A 13,256-nucleotide genomic window follows, 5' to 3' on the forward strand; every position below is an offset into this window, starting at 1 on the left:
GGGCTTCAATATTTTTACTTCGCTATCTAAAAGACTTCTGTATACAACTCGCCAGGAACTTCCACTGCTAGCTGCTCAGGAGAGGACCAGCACTTCACAAAAATGTTCTGGGGAAGGAGTCATTCTAAACTGAAATGCATCAACTACATTTCTTGGTAAGCAATTGTGACTTCCATAAATTAGCTCAGAGATACTGCTACATGTTTCAGATGAAGAAGTAGTATAGTTTATTCCAGCAATAACAAGTTGGATGAAGTATGTTATTCAAACTCCCTAATCATTATTATATGAGCAGAAAGGATCATTCTATGCAAGGCTTCTGCACCTGCCTTCCAAAAGGCAATCTTACTGTTAAGATATCTCCTAAATAATGGTTGCAATAAAAATATGCTGGTTTTAGTTTGTTACTGTTGGGTTTCTTTCTTCGTTACCTAATAAAAAAATCCCAAACACTTTCCTGTGGTACAAGAATTCAGCAACTCAAATGACAAATTTTTGAAATATTCTACCAGCTGAATCAGTATATTAGTTATTAGGAACTTCTTTTATTCTGTACTAGGAATTTGTGTAGGTAGTAAGATCTGATGTCTGAGAAGAAAGTACTGTTACAGTACATGAAGTCTGAAGATAAAACTGATTTGCAGCTGACAACTATGGAAATAATACTTTTCAGAAACATGTTTATGAACTGAAAGAAAAATCAAGTCAAATCAAGTATGACTGCCTCTCCACTATCATGGCCTCTGCACCTCTACCCAGAGAGGTGCTGTCCACAATTGTACAAGAAAAAAGCAGCACTGGTGTGGAACTGTGTGTGCATATACACAAACACACCCATACCACTGCACTGGGACTGGCTGTATGGGGCTTTGACCTGGTCTAGGGAAGAAGTTCCTGCCAATGGCAGGGCAATTAGACTAGATGTTCTTTAAATGCCCCTTCCAGCACAAACTACTCTCATGACACAAAATTCAAAGTTAACTCCACATTGCAATGCCATAGTGATGAAACTGCAGATTACTCAGCAGAAGACTAGAAGAATCTGAAATTCATGCACACTGTCTTTTGTTAACAAGGTGTCTTAAAAATTCGAGAGCACACTGCAATTTCTAATTATTTACTAAAAAATTTAGCATAAACAAACGGGAAAGTTATTTACCATAATGAAAAACAATATAAAAAGGCTAGCTAATAAGTTCTTGCAGTTGTAGGGAGGGGGTGGAGCTCAGAACTGCATGGGCGTGGCTTATATTGCTATTCTCTACCATCTACACGAGCACTACAGGGCACAGCTGCTGGGGAAAGAAAAAGGGAGTACTCTGCAGAAATGATGCAACTTTGTTTACCTCTTCCTCTGAGAGGTTGCTGGAATCAGCTGAGTGGACCATGACCTCTCTCGCCACTCCTCATCCATTCCTGTCCCTCAGGAGAGTGCAGCTCTAGGTGGCGAACAAAGCTGAGCCCAGCAGAACAGTTAAAAGCCCTGGTGATGCTGGGAACTAAGCCCTAGCAGAGTGAAAAGGGCAAAAGTAGAGACGCTGGGGTGGGAATCAGCCATGGGGAACAAAGCAGTGGCACAGCACAATATGAGTGATCTTGCTTTCAGGGGTCTGTCATTGTTTTTTCCATTGTTTCAGGCCTGCAGGACAGGGAGTGTCTGCCATCTTGTCTTTGTCCCAGCTGCCACAGAGAACTACATGGAGGTGGTGAACACCCGTTTTTGTCTACAATGCACCTTCTCTTCTTGTATACTTTTGTTATTAATACTGCTGCTATTACTGTGCATTTCTTATTCCACTGCTACTCGCTTTCACTAAATTGTGATCTCAACCCATAGTCTCTGCCTTTGTCGGAAGAAGGAGAGAGGCTTATTTGGAGTTTAATTTGTGGATGGGGTCAAATCACTACATTCATTGGTGTCCACTGTGAGCCACAAAAGGGTAGGGATAACTTTGATCTAAGAATCTGTGTATTAGGTACAGAACTCCCTAGTTACAGCTGCTCTATTTGTTCATGGAGGTGTGATATTTTACCCTGCATGTATTCCTATACATGCTCCCCATGATGCTATTTTTTCAGAGTAGGGAGAAGGATCAGGATTGCTTTGTTGCTGTACTGTGTGGTATCAGTTTATGACGGGATAACATCAATGGCAATAAAGGTCATCTGGGATATGTGTTCAGTGCTGTTCACCTGTCCTGGCCTTGGCTTCTACCTCTGAGGATTCATTAATAATAGGACCCAGCCTGTAGAGGGGTCAGAGGACAATGATTTTTCTCAACCTTTCACCTCTTTTTCCTCCTTTGGACCTGCTACAACAGTTTTTGAGAATCTTAAATTCCATTTGGATGCTAAAGAAAGCATATTCTAATTGCAATGTCTGCCAAGTTTCTTCAGTGCAGTCTAGAATAAGTGAAATTTAGAATAAGTTAAGTCTACACAATGTTTTGAGTAAGCATAGACACATCTAGGGAAGTTGTTCAGTTAACTACCCTGGAGCTGAACAGTCATGAGTAGCATGGAATGGCAGAGAAAATAAGCTAGCTTTTAAACGAGTATGCTGCTCCAGTTGTTTTGAAGTTCACCCCTGAAAAATATAGGACCGTGATAAAAAGTGGCAAAATATTTGAAAGAAAAATGCTGTGACAACTCCAGAGAGGCGCAAAGTTATGCAACTTGCTGACACTTGTCAGACACTGCTTGTGTGTCTGACAGCACTCTCAGGGGAAGGAAAGGAAAGCAGAGCAACAGGCAGCAAGGTGACTCAAACTGCAGCTGAACCAGAGGAACAACCCATGTCAGCTGCAGCTGACCCTGTTCAGAAGAAAAAATTCAAGAACAAATCAATTCGCATTGTGAGGGATGAGGACCCTCAAAACCAGAGGGAGAGACAGGGCTGAACACGTGATCCCTATCCATGGGTGAGCTCTGACATACACAAAAAGATAACAGCCACCAGCCTGGTGAGCCCTACTGACCTGGCTGCTTGATGCTGGGATATCGTGGCAAATGGTGCAACACTAGACGGCAATGAAGGCAAGCAATTAGGATCCCTGTCCTGGAATGCAGGCATTGACCAGGGGATTTTGAAAAGATCAGAAACTCTCAGTCTCTGGAAGTACCTCCTGTCAAGTCTAATGCAGAGATGCACAGATGACCTTTTAGTGCACCAATACAAGTGGAAATATGATGGAGGTAACGAATCCAGTACCTGAGAGAATTAGTTGTAATGGAGGTAATCTATAAAGATTCAATTCAAATAACAAGCAGTCCCCTATAAATACAGATGGCATCCAATGTACATATACAAAACATGTGGTGAAGCTCCTACAGAGTCTGCCAGTGTCACGTGCCAACTCACTGGCAGAAAAGTCATAGAGGGAAGGAGAAAGAAAAGTGAACAATTTGGCTACCAAAGTCCAGCTATATAAAGAAACTATCTCCATCCCAATACAGGACTGCATCTCATCTGTGAAATGACTGACCAAGGACTTACAACAATTCAATGGGGAAATTAAAGAGGACCGACAACAATTTTAAAAAGACTACCAAAAATTTAGGGAGGAAATGTCCCATGCCCTGCCAGTACAGATCAGAGTTCCTGCTATTAGGCAGCAGGTGCTCTGCAGCTATAGATAGAGGGTACACACCACAAGGTAATCTGTGGTTCTACCTACATGGCCACCGAGAATACCTGAGGAAGTGGGACAGAAAACCCACCTCTGCTCTAGCAGCACCTCTGTTGAGACGAAGGATAAATATACCACATTAAACTCTTTGATAATAAATGCAGCTCCTGTTTTCCTTGGGCAAGACCTTAGAGAGATTAAAAAGGCTGATGTTATTTCTGATCGCCCTGAAGGTCATATTTACAAGAAGTAACAAGTACTATGACCAGACCAAGAGATGCCCTGCCTCTAAAACAGAAGGGGGAAAGGAATAATCAGGTCTACTGGAATGTGGATCTGATACCCTGGCACATTAGACCTGTAAGGAGGCTTTAGTTGGCACCAACACACCATGTCCCCTGCCATCAAGGTATGTAGGGATAGAATCCATCTATATTTCTGGGCCGACAGGGGGATCCCAACAGCTGACTCTACTGAAAGCTGAAGTAAGCATGACTGGAAACGAATGACAAGAACATTCCCTCAGGAAACTGTGTGTCTGGGTGCCAAGCACAGCAGAGTCCAGAGGAGTTGAATGGAGATGTCAAAAGTAGTGTCACTGGTTCAAGAAGCCACCAGGAATGATACAGTGGTGCAGTGTGATGGATGGTCTTGATTTTGGGGGTTTGTCTGTTACTGTTTTCTGTTGTCTTGGGCTTGGGGACAGGGAGAGCTGGTTGTGAAGAGTACCTGCCATCTTGTCTTTGTCTGGGGAAACCACATGGTACTGAGTGCAGGAACAGCCACCATCTTGTCTTTACCTTGGTCACCAGGCAAAGCTAAGTCATGGTGGTGAATACCTGTTTTTGTGTGTAAAGCCTTCTCATTTTCTATAGTTTTGTTATGAGCATTGCTACTATTACTGTGTGTTTCTTATTCCACTCCTGTTTGCTTTCAGTAATTGTTATGTCAACCCATAGTGTCTGCCTTTCCCTCATCTCTTACTAGAAGGGCAGGGAGAAGAGATGTGGCTTATTTGGAATATCATTTCCAGCTGGTGTTAAACCACCACATTTAAGAAGACAAGAGTGAAACCAGGGACGTGGACATAACTTAGGAATCCTAACAACATTTGGTAAAACTATAGTAGAACAATAACTATCAGTGATAATTATGCTGAAGAATTATCCCAAAGGTTTAGAATTAGATGGGTAGCTTTAAAAAGGATACTATTCTTTCAGAAGGTTGCTATCTCAGGCAACGGTTTGAACAAGTTTCATTAAACCTATAATCTTCTAACACATGTCCTTACCATCGCTCTCTTAAAGTTAGGAACAGTGATCAAGGTGAAAGGTGGATTTATTTTGTTTTAGTTTGTTAACTTGAAACATTAGTATAGTCTTACAAGATCCCATGTAGATAGGAACCAGTGAATACTGCATTCAAAAGTTCTTACACACATGAAAAATAAAGATGAATGGAAAGAACAGCCAGAGAGAAATCCTAAAATTGCAATTTCCATTGTTATCTATCCAGGCTTGTTTTTTATTTTCTGAATTAGCAAAATGTAGCTATTAGAGAACCCAGTATAATTTGTGCTTTACTTCCATTTCATTTCCTTCATGTTACATATCATTAAATCAGCCTATCTCACTTAATCCAATTCAGCATTACAACAGATGAAATGAACTCTGACAGTGTATATTTGGGTTAATTTGTAAGGGCAGCAGTAAAAACTTCACTAGAGCTGTTACTATAAAACAATACTTTACACAAACTTACTTATCTTACTTAAATTCAGAGACTTAATAACATCTTTACAGGATCAGAGTATTACCTTGCAGGACTAATTTTCAGCACTCCCTCACTACACTTCTAAATTGCAATAAAAGCACCAGTGAAGAGGTCAGGAGGGCACAGGATTCGCAGTCCACACGTTAGAATGCAGCTAGTTCTGATTTAAGAAAAAAGTGTTATTGGCTGAATGATAAAAAGGTATTGTTTTCTCCAAGCTTATAAGTAATTTTTAGTGGCTACATCTACATGTATTTTAGCATACCCTTATGTTTACATATATTTGTATGCACATGTATTTGTAATATCCTTTATCATTGTCGGAGATTCAAGACACTAAAAATAAAGAGCCTTCTTATCTGCATTAGAGCACCCATCCATCAATAGCATCAAAAACCAAAAAAACCCAAGGAAATAGGACCTTTCACTGTTTACTGAGATACACCAAACAAACATTCAAAACAGAGAGCAATCATGTTAGCTTCTACCATGCAGGAGAACTGCTGAAAATTACAGGAAGAACACATTGTGTCACATTTGATGGCAGGAGTGGGTGTTCCTTAAAAATTCCTGGATTCTTGGGAGAAAAATCAATTTCAGAATTCTAAGCACTATGTAAAGAAGGATATGGTGTTTGTCTTAAAATATTCACATATAAATATGTTTTGTAGTTTAAAATGTGTAAAATCCATAGGTGAAAAAGTATCTGTGAAATGTGAAATTTCCCAAATGTTTTCCAGCCCAAGCTAAGAGTCAACAGACCTAACTAGTGCCACATCACTGACATTGATTATTGAAGTTCAACTTTACGAGTCAAGGTCTTCCAGACAGCAAGAAGTACTTTCCTGAAAGTTTAGGTATCTAGAATCCAATGCCTACTCTTCTGAAATATACCAAGGGGTCACTTTCTAAAGAGTGTATAAATCCTGCTGCATACAAAGAATTATTTCAGACTTTCTGGGCAACTACAAATCAAGATTACGTCATCTTGATTCTCCTCTGACTGGCTTGATATTTTATGCCACCCCTCAGGATATAGTAGAACTTGAGTGTGGAATTCTGGCCTCTGGCTACCATTTTCACTTGCCATTTGGGTACTCCTTAAAAAGATCATAGGGCTTGCTTCCTTTGTGGGTCCTCCTGTGTGGAAGGTAACATTTTCAACATACTTGAACACAAACCAAAATAGTAAGTATGTATGACCACGAAAGAACTACTTTTCAGCTTCAGGGTTACAAAGGCCCAGGCTGTACCACCTAGGGTTTTGGGGTTCTTTCCTTTTGTTTGTTTTTTGTTCTTTTATAATGGGGAAGGAAAGAAAACCCTTACTAGAAATTGCCTAAAGAATATCAGCAAACAAAACCAGAGGTTGAAGCCTGATCCATTAGAGATCTGGAATTATCAGTTCCTTGCACATGGGTAAGAATCTCAACATAACCTGTGAAAAACTCTATTATTAACTTGCCACTATCTGTCCATGTACTTGAAGAAATCACTACGTAGGAAACTTTAATATGCAGTTATTGTAAGGAAACTCTACTCTGGAGGTTCACAGAACTGTGAGCTCCATGCACAGAAATTCTTCTCATAAAAAGATTCCTTTTTAAGGGCTCTTGTAACTCAAACCCAGATGGAAATTAAGCTCCAAACTGCCACTTCCTTTCTTCCAACTGCTCCACTGAGAAAGGGACAAAAAGGCAGAGATTATGGATTGAGACAACAATTCACTAGAAAAACAGCAATGACCTAAGGAGCACAAACAGTAGTAGCAACAATACTAATAACAACACCGAATAGAAGAGGGTGATCACATGCAAAAAATGCTTATAGAAGTCCAACTGACCCAGACTTACTTGTGTCCAGTGATACACAGATTCCTGAGACAAAGGAGAATATTGCAGACCATTACAACAGCCACCATCTTCTTCCCTGAGCCCGAGACAATGAAAAATAATGGCAGACAAATTGTCTTGGGAAGTTTAGGAAGGACACTGAGAAACTTGAATGCACCAGAGGAGAGCAACAAGGCTGGTGAAGAGCTTGGAACACAAGCCCTATGAAAAACAGCTGAGGGAGCTGTGGGTATTTCGCCTGGAGAAAAGGAGGCTCAGTGGTGACCTTATCACTCCCTACAACTTCCTAAAAGGTGGTTGGAGCTAGATGGGGGGTCGGTCTCTTCTCCCACAAGAACATGAAGACACAGTCTTAAGCTGCACGAGGGGAAGTTCAGGTTAGACATTAGAAAAAAATTATTCCCTGAAAGAGTGATTGGGCACTGGAATCATCTGCCCAGAGAAGTGGTGGAGTCACCATCCGTGGACATATTTTAAAAAAGGCTGATGTGGCACTCTGTGCCATAGTTTAGTTGATGAGGAGGTGTTAGGTCATAGGTTGGACTTGATGATTTCAAAAGGTCTTTTCTAGCCTAGTTCATTCTGTGATTCTGTCTCCATCTATGCTCCTTCCCCAGGCCTGAGACAAAAACCACATGTACAAATTCTCCAGCTGGACTGCGCACACACTACTCTATTGGCTGCTTTGCTCTCCTGGAAAAACAGAACAAAATAATGGCTGTTCTGCATCATTCCCTTTTTCTCCAATTTAAAGCCATGCCCTCTAATAATGATGGAGCTATAAAATAACCTGGCCCTGCCCACACAGCTACAGGCTCCATCTCCCTCCTGGCAACTGTGATGAAATTAACTGTCCTAGCCAAAATTAGGACAAGTGTGAAATTAAGATCATAGAATAAGGATGAAGAATTACAGATCAGAAGTTTAACTGTTAACAAGGGAGGGAAGTGAGGGAGAATACAGATAATTCTGTATTGGCATGCTGTAGAGAAATTTCTCGTGGAACAAGGACATGCTATCCTTGATGCTATTCCTTTGCAGGAACTGGACAACCCTGGCCTGCAGATTATAGAGTTACTTTAGTTACTTTACAGTATTTAGGACATCCTTGAAAAGACAATAAGTGTTGGGGAAGATGAAACAAGAAAGCCTTATAGGTACGATTGCCGAGTGGGGGATTGGGAAAGTGCAGAGAATGCGAGCCAGATTGAGATGAAAACGACCTTTGAGATGACAGACCTTGGTTGCTAAGTAGCTAGTGGGCAGTGGTGTAGCCGGTGGAAGATAACTCCCTTTTTTGACCCACAGACAAAGCAAAGGGTCAGATAAAGTGTTCTGTCTCATTCCTCAAAAATGTAGAGTATCTTGCATTATAACCCTCCCCTGAAGTATGATGTATCTGTAATCCCATTGGTCCAAAGTCCTTTTCCGCACCCACCTTCAAGCCCCCTTGATAAGGTGTAGCCGAGAAGCTGGGGCCATCTTCTTTTTCTTCTTCTTCTCTTCTATTTCTTTTTCTTCTTGCTCTTTTGCCTCCCTCTTGGACCCTCTCGCTATCTTGCCCTGCCTCCACTCCTTGGGGCCTGCTTTGAGCTTCACCTGGCAGCTCCAAGCAGGGCCCCCACAATAAACCGTATATCCTAAGACCGGGCTCTAGAGATCTCTCATTTCCATCTGTCCTGACTGTCCTGGACCAGCGCTCACCACAAATAAGCTTTGTACAAACACAATAGTCAATGCTGGACGCTGAGTAGTATATGAAACCTGTCACGTACTATAACCTGATCAAACGCTTATAGTATAACAGCCAATAACTGACTTCTATGTGTAATTATATTACGTTAACCAAATGAATGTTATGTAAGGTGATAAAGTTATAAAACATGAAAAAATTAGACAATAAAAAAGGATGACATCTAGCCATATTGGTTTGAGTGTCATTACTCCAGCTGGCTCTCCGTGGGACCCTCTTCAGCATGCTCTTTCTTTTACTGATGATATGTATATGAGCAGTTGCTTCCCATACACTTTACTACAGTAGGAATTTTCATACTGATGTATTAACCAGGATGTGCTAACCACATTTTGCCTCTGACGGGCGTAGAATTAGCACTTTCCTGTTGCAAATTCTTCCCTTCTGTCACTGACCTCAGGTTTCCATTGTGATGCCTTATCTTACAGGCAAGTGCATTCTGTGTGGCCTTGACAGTCTGAGACAGGAAACTCTGCTCTTTAAGTCCTTACACCACTCAAATACTGCCCTCCAGGGACTTTGTTCTTCAGCTCATGGGTTGGCCACAAGGGTGATGTATATGAAGCAATAGAAGGAGAAAAGACAGAAGCAATAACATGAGCAATTGTACAATATAAAATAGCTAACCGAATCCTTAAAAATGCAAATCCAATGGCAGTCATCAACCCAAGTCTCATTAACCATTTCCCCTACCCTCTGAGTCCCAAGGATCAAAGTACTGACATAATCCAGGAATTGGGGCTAAGTCCTAGAAAACTGTCTTGGGCTTGGAGTGATTGTTAGCAATTTCTTCAATTCTGCCTTGGGCTTCTTCCATCAATGCCACAACATTGTGAACAGTGATACAGTTTTATTCAGTTTTATTATGATTTAACATTCCACATACCCCTTGCTCCCTTAATAATAACATATCTACAGCACTTTTTGATGCTTTTTTTTGGACTTGCAAGGTAAGGTCTCTGAACTCATACCTGATCCAGTCACTGAGAGTATGTATCTTGAACATAAAAAGTTCTCATGCAAAATAGAAACCAGCTATCATACAAAAGGTTCTCATGCAAACACATCAGTCCATTGGGCCCATATTCTATTTCTCCAGGGACAGAGTACAGCTCTGGAGAGGGTGGGAGGAAGACAGGGAAAAGGATTCACTGGTGTCCCCTGGGTCCTTCCTCACTCTGGGCTTCTTGATGGTGGGCATCCCCAAGTCATTCTTCCACAGCTACTAGCTATACAGTCCAAATTCACACACAGAATCAGACAGAATCACTAGGTTGAAAAAGACCTTTAAGATCACAGGGTCCAACCCATGCCCTAACACCTCAACTAGACCAGGGCACTGAGTGCCACATCCAGTCTTTTTTAAAACACATCCAGGGATGGTGACTCCATCATCTCCCCAGCCAGATGATTCCAGTACTTTATCAGACTTTCTGTAAACTTTTTCCTAATTCCTAACCTATATTTCCCTTGGCCTAGCTTGAGACTGTGTCCTCTGGTTCTGTCAGTTGCTGTCTGAAGAAAGAGGCCAACCCCACCTGACTACAACCACCTTTCAAGGAAGTTGTAGAGAGTGATAAGGTCACCTCTGGGTCTCCTTTTCTCCAGGCTAAACACCCCCAGCTCCCTCAGTCATTCCTCATAGTGCTCATGTTCCAAGCCCCTCACCAACCTTGTAGCTCTCCTCTGGACATGCTCAAGCATCTCAACATCCTTCCCAAACTGAGGGGTCCAGAACTGGACACAGCACTCAAGGTGTGGCCTCACCAGTGCCGAGTACAGGGGGAGAATGACCTCCCTGGGCCTGCTGGCCACACCATTCCTGATACAGGCCAGGATGCCCTTGGCCTTCTTGGCCACCAGGGCACACTGCTGGCTCACGTTCAGCCGGCTGTCAGCCACTACCCCCAGGTTCCTTTCTGCCTGGGCACTGTCCAGCCACACCTCCCCAGCCTATAGCACAGCAGGGGTGATTGTGGCCAAAATGCAGGACTCGGCACTTGGACTTCCTAAATGTCGACTCTGCCCACCCATCCAACTGTTCCAGGTCTCTCTGCAGAGCCCTCCTACCTTCCAACAGATCAACACATGCTCCCAGCTTAGTGTTTGCGTATTTGCTATGAAAGACTCAACACCCTCATCCATGTTGTCAATAAAATTATTGAACAGAACTGGCACAGACCCCTGAGGGACACCACTGGTGACTGGCCACCAGCTGGATGCAGCACCACTCACCACCACTCTCTGGGCCCAGCCATCCAGCCAGTTCCTAACCCAGCAAAGAGTGCTCCTGTCCAAGCCGTGGGCTGCCAGCTTCTCCAGCAGTGTGCTGTGGGAGACAGTGTCAAAGGCCTTGCTGAAGTCCAGGTACACAACATCCACAGCCCTTCCTGCATCCACCAGGGAGGTCACCTGGTCATAAAAGGAGACCAGGTTGGTCAGGCAGGACCTGCCCCTCCTAAACCCATGCTGGTTGGGTCTGATACCCTGGCCATCCTGTAAGGGCTGCGTGATGACACCCAATATAAACTGCTCCATTACCTTACCACTGAGGTCAGGCTAACTGGCTTAAAATTACCAGGATCCTCCTTCCCACCCTGTTGCATCCCGGGTTACATTCAGATTAGAGTTTTATAATGTTAGTTAGCCGGTTCTGTGTACCCCCGTGTTTCTGCCATTGGAGCTTCCCCACGTCACTCCAGTAACCACGCCCTGTTCATTCCTGAAACTTCCGTGTCAGTTACCCCATCCCCATGTCCCCGTTTGTCCCAGAGCCCTGGATCTGCCCCCATCACGTTCCCATTGGTCGTCGTGGTCCACGTCACCGCCGTGTTGCCTGTCCCCATTGGGTGGGAGGGCTTCCGCCCTCGTCTGCCCGCCCACTATAAAATCCCACGCGCCCTCGGTCCCAGCGCCATTTTGTCCACGCGGTGCTGGGAGCGAGCCGCGGTTCTCCATCTCAGCTCCACGCGACAATAAAAGCTCTCCAGCCGACCGCACGGACAGATTGGACATTCCTTCGCCTCTTTGTCTCGCCCCAGCGCCGGCCACAGAGCGCGGCCAGCCCCACGCCGGTGCGCTGAACGCCAGAGCGCCCGGGCCATGCAGCAGCCCTGGTCCCGCCGAGAAGCAGCGGCCTAGCTGGGCTCTCCAGAGCTGCCCGGGACCGGGGAAAACAACGCAAAGCCGCACCACCTTTTTTGTGAATGGGTGTCACATTGGTCAGGTTCCAGCCATCTGGAACCTCCCCAGTGAGCCAGGGCAGTTGGTAAATTATGGAGAGAGGCTTTGCAAGCTCGTCTGCCAGCTCCCTCTTCACCCTGGGATTGATCCTATCTGGTCCCATGGATTTATGAACATCCAAGCAGCTCAGCAGCTCTCTGACTGCCTCCTCTTGGATAACAGGGGGACCATTCTTCTTCCTGACACCATCTCCCAACCCAGGAGGACAGTTGTCCTGAGGGCAAGCTGTCTTCCCACTAAAGAAAAGAGGCAAAGAAGGCGTTAAGTACCTCTGCCTTCTCCTCATCTCAAGTTATTAAGCTCCCTCCTGCATCCAATAGAGAACAAAGGTTGGTCTTACCCTTCCCTTTTATCATTAATATATTTGTAAAAACATTTTTTATTATCTTTTACAAAAATTGCCAAATTAAGTTCACACTGAGCTTTGGCCTCCCTAATTTTCTTCCTACATGCACTAGCAAGCCCCTTATATACCTCCTGAGAAACCTGACCCTCCTTCCAAAGATGATACATCCTCTATTTATTCCAGAGTTCCTTCAAAACGTCATTGCCCATGCAGGCTGGACATCTGCCTCATCAACTCACCTTTTGGCACACAGGGACAGTCTGTTCCTGTGCCCTCAAGATCTCTGTTTGAAGCACTCCCACCTTTCCTGGACTCCTTTGTTTTTAAGGGCTCCTTCCCAAGGAGCTCTCTGAGTAAGTCTCCTAAATAGGCCAAAGTCTGCCCTCCTCTGAAGTCCAGTGTAAAAGTTGCATGTATGCATGGCAGCATACCCCCTTAACTTGAGATCTGTGTTTCACCAATGATAACTGTATGAGCAGTTGCCTCCTTTCATACACTTTGCTACAGTAGGAATCTTTGGATGCATTAACCAGGATGTACTAACAAGGTTTTGCCTCCTCCAGGTCTAGAATTAGCATCTTCCTCTTCCAACTTCCTCTGTTTCCTGCTATCTAAAGTAGCTGCTGTGCAAGCTTATCTTATGGCAAGTTCTTTCTGAG

At 43.7% G+C, this 13,256-nt stretch overlaps 1 protein-coding gene across 15 annotated transcripts in view; it reads right to left on the minus strand.

Annotated features, from left to right (window-relative positions):
• The window catches only part of SPIN1 (spindlin 1), a 63,734-nt gene that overhangs the window by 27,596 nt on the left and 22,882 nt on the right, over positions 1–13,256 (minus strand). For 4 of the 15 annotated variants that reach the window (XM_054002743.1, XM_054002757.1, XM_054002758.1 and 1 more), the window contains exons 2-3: positions 9,404–9,538; positions 5,446–5,562 (exon numbers count right to left, since the gene is read on the minus strand). The exons of 7 other annotated variants lie outside the window; for them this stretch is intronic. The gene's annotated coding sequence lies outside the window, so the exon portion shown is untranslated. The remainder of the gene's footprint in view (positions 1–5,445; positions 5,563–9,403; positions 9,539–13,256) is intronic. 4 more of the 15 variants (XM_054002746.1, XM_054002747.1, XM_054002745.1 and 1 more) reach the window with 3 other exon arrangements.

This window comes from Vidua macroura, chromosome Z, assembly GCF_024509145.1.
Source record: "Vidua macroura isolate BioBank_ID:100142 chromosome Z, ASM2450914v1, whole genome shotgun sequence".
Taxonomy (NCBI): domain Eukaryota; kingdom Metazoa; phylum Chordata; class Aves; order Passeriformes; family Viduidae; genus Vidua; species Vidua macroura.